Source organism: Amblyomma mixtum, chromosome 1, assembly GCF_055824585.1.
Source record: "Amblyomma mixtum isolate Tamu chromosome 1, ASM5582458v1, whole genome shotgun sequence".
In the NCBI taxonomy this organism is placed as follows: domain Eukaryota; kingdom Metazoa; phylum Arthropoda; class Arachnida; order Ixodida; family Ixodidae; genus Amblyomma; species Amblyomma mixtum.
Window position 1 is genome coordinate 301,839,885 of NC_143012.1, and position 4,118 is coordinate 301,844,002.

Below are 4,118 nucleotides of genomic sequence, written 5' to 3' on the forward strand. Positions count from 1 at the left end.
CCGCAAGACCCTATTGTGCTTGAAGTCGACACACATTCCATACCTCCGGTCCGCACCATCCGCGTTCTGGGTATGTTAATACAGAACAACACGCAAAACTCGGAGGCCATTCAGCGCCTCCGAAATTACCAACCTCTACAGAGAGATGAGACGCCAGTTCCCGCCTCCACACCCCGACTTGAATCGAGCGCAAGCCAGCTTGCTCCACAGGTTACAGACGCACTCCATCCTTAGCCATTCTAGACTTTCACTCATCACAGACGGGGAATACGACCCCGTCTGCCAAAATTGTTACCATGGAGAAATCGCCACCCAGGCACACATCCTCTGGGGTTGCGCGGGAAATCCGCCCCCTCGAACCTTACTGCCAGCTCCCTCCGAAGAAGGATGGAACCAACTCCTCAAAAGGCCAGACAAGAGCATCCAACTGGCACTCATTTCGTGGGCCCAGGAAGTCGCCCCCACCTGGGGGCCACACCAAGCCCACCTGCCCTAAATCCCTCCAATCTATGGCAATAAAGTTGTTTCTCTCTCTCTCTCTCTTGCACGTGAAACGCTGACAATTTTCTTTCCTCTGACAATGTACGGAACTGTCACGCAGGAACTTGATCAGCGATTCCCTTACACGTTTCTGTGTACTCAAGTTTTTTTTTAGAGCGCAGTTCTTTGGCGCCCATTCCTGTGTTTCGCGGCCGGGGCATCTCCGCAGCCGGGGCAGCGCGCTACTCTTGTTGCGCGCGCTCCTGGTGCCGTCTCCCGCGACCTCCCGGTAGCTTAATTGCTCTCTTCGCTCCTCCTCCAATGCCGCCCCTGTGAGCCGGCAATCAGAGCGCCGGACCGGTGGCGACGGATCACGATATGTGCACCGGCGCAGCCGAAACCCATAGCCGCCGCCGTTCACCACTGAGAACCGTCTGCCTATATAAATAGTTTATTCTCTGCCAGTTCTTTCTGAGCCATGAGCGAGGCAATGTCCTTCGACTGCCGCTGCTGCTAGACGAGCAGCCAGAACAGAGGCCCAGCGCCATCGTCGCCAGAATCTAGAGGTGCGCGCCGCCGAAGCAGAAGCTTACCGTCGCCGTCGTCGAGTTCTGTGCCTCAGTCTGTCGAAAAACTGAAACAGCTGATAAGCTCCGCTCAAATTTCGCATTAGGAAGTAACGTAATCATCGACATTTTTTTTTTGCGCAGCTTTTTTGCGGGCCCGTGACGCCCTCACCTAAAAGGACTGGTTGTCACCGCTTTGGGTGAATGTCATTGTAGCGGGGCCTCTGCGATTACCGATAAAAATTGATGTCGACGCATACAGTTTACTTTAGGAATCAGCAGATGGTGGCGACACCTGTACCAGGTATTAACGAGATAGCGTTAAAGACCCCGTCACCTTGAAAATCAGGCTTCGGCGTTATCGGCGCTGCGAGCGAAAAAATAGGGTGGCGAAGAGTTGCCCAGATGGCACATCCCGGAGAAGCAACCTAGTTGGGCCACCTATGTCGCGTGACCATCTGGCGTCATCACAACCTGCCCACCGGATTGTGAGCAAACTGACCACCATAGCAAGTGACAGTTAAATCAATGAATGAGCGCGAGAGGTTGCTCGGGAGAGAGCTCTGCAATGTTTTGTTGGCTTATTCAACGAAAGTGCTTCTTTATACTGCAATGCGTCAAAAAGAGAAACCTCATATTCGTTACGATGAGCTGCTTATACAGCGTTACATCGCCACCGGTTGCCATGGTTACCGTGGTTGCAGCGCATGCGCAGCACTGGCCTGCGACGACCACCCGAAATTCACCGCTGACTAGCCTAGTGTAGGTTTCACTAGAAAACATCTTTCTGTAAGTGTCCCTCTCTTACACTGTGTACCGGTCACGGATAAGGTGCGAAAATGTACGTCAGTTCACTCCTGTTGTGGTTTTTTCAATTTCTCCATTTTTTTTATTGCGTAAGCAATGCTGCGCCAGGTTTTGAGCCGTCACGTAGCTCCCTATGGTGGCCGAAGTCAAACAGATGGAGCGCCGTTGCCACAGCAACCGTTTCAGCCGCGCTCCACCAGGCGGCAGGACCATCGCTGCGCCGCCTCCGCTGCCGCGCGCCTAGTCGCGCGCTCTCGACGCATGTGTTGGAATGTGGAGAGAGGAGAGAGGAAGCGGGAGGGAAACGGGGAATAAATACGCGCTTTCGCCTCTGGCCAAAGAGTTGCTGCTTGCTTACGCAACTTGCCCGGTTTAACCAGAGTTGAACCTCAGCTCATTTTTTTTGTTGATACCCAGAGATGGGAAAATTGCGCTGTCAAGACTAGTACAAAATATTAATTTCAAATAATACTGCATGGTCTGTACTCTACCTAGTATACAGGAATTAATTAGCCAGAGAATAAAGAACTGGACCTACCTTTCCTTCTTTCTCGTGAGCTAGATAAAAGAAAACAAACACCACAGAAGGCCTCACTCGATGGCTAGGCGACGGCACGGTAGACTCTAAAACCGAAACTTCTCGCAGAGTGCTTAGTATAAAGCTACAGCGAAAAAAGGGGAAAAATAATGAAAAAGTGAAAAACGTCAGCCGCAGGTTTTGGTGGTGCAAGGTCAAGCTTATATTTACGTAAATATATTCCCGGCCATTACGCTGAGGATTGCAAGGCTTATTTTGTCGCCTCATGTCATTGTGTTAACTGTTCGCATCTTACAGACACAAAAACACTTACTCCTCAGCTGGATTTTATGTACTAATAATTTTAGATAATCTAGGCTACTAAGAAAAACAATGTTTCTAGATTTTTCATTTCTAGCCTGACTCTGCAAACAAGCGTGAAGTACAGTCGGCGCAAAGCGCTTTGTTCTCTTATTGCTTTCGAATTACTTGAAGGAGGTGTACCTGCCGTTCAATGCGAAAAGCTTTTTTGCTTTTATATCCTCTCAAAGCATTGCATACTGTTAACGAACTTTGTCTTGAGGGAAGATTTTCACTGTTCTTTAACCCAATAACTGTGAAGTGCGCATTCACAAAGACTATGATTAGCCTCGGGCAAATCACAAACTGTTATGAGGTGCCGGAGGCTTTGATAATTACGGCCCTTCATTAACTTCAGCTACTGTCCCAGCAAGTCTGAACTACTTTAAAGCACATTGATTCGTGCACTATTGGGTACTCAGCGCTCATTTTAACGCGCACTGTATTATGTGCGCCTGTAGCTTGGAGGTCTCACGTACTACTGTACGAGTTTAATTTAGCAGCGCGCATTGGAAACGCATCAATTTGTCGTGCATCGATCTAGTGAACGCGCAATCTATGTCCTCAGTTAAATTTATAACTAACAGAGTGTGCTTCGCGCATGCTCCTGGCGCAGAATTTAATTGGCTCAAACTATATTGCCCGAGGCCTAGATGGAGTAGTGAGGCTGCAAGATCAAAGAAACCCATTTCGCTTTTTCGGTGCCTAATGTTTGCCTATTTAGTTTTAGGGAATGGTATGCACGAATGAACATTACTGTTTCACATGAAGAGATAAACTATGATATTCTGAAGCAAGAAAAAAAAACGGAAGCACTTATAGTCGCCTTAAGGCACAAGGAAAATTCTACAGTGAATAGACCCGCCAACAAATCGGCTTCACTCCTGCGTAGTTAATATTCAATGCATTTTTGCCTTTTTATAAAATGAGTGGTTCATCGCAAATCAAAAAATGCTGCTATCATGCGCATGCATATAACTGTAAACTGTGTTTCATCGAGTTTTTAGTGCGTTTCGGTTTTATCCTTATCGCATACTAATTGTTAGAAGCTGCACTTCATCCAGCGAAAGTTTCACATTTCATAGGCAGAGAGCGGTATCTGTAATGCCTGAAAAAAAAAAAGAAAAAATGGAAACTGCTTTTATTGTTTCTCTACTGTACTGCCAAACGCCGCTCCTGAAGAATGAAATGGTTCGTGCCGAGCCTGTTATCAACAGCTCGTTTATGGGAATAAAATTGCCTGTGATTTGAAAACCAAGGCAGAAAATTATGAGTATGCGAACAGAAGCTCTGCACAGGCTAAAGCTAGAGACTTCCAACCTTCAAAGCCATTCTCACTAATTCGCGTTGCATATTTTGTCTTTCAGTCGCTCACTCAGGCATTGGAA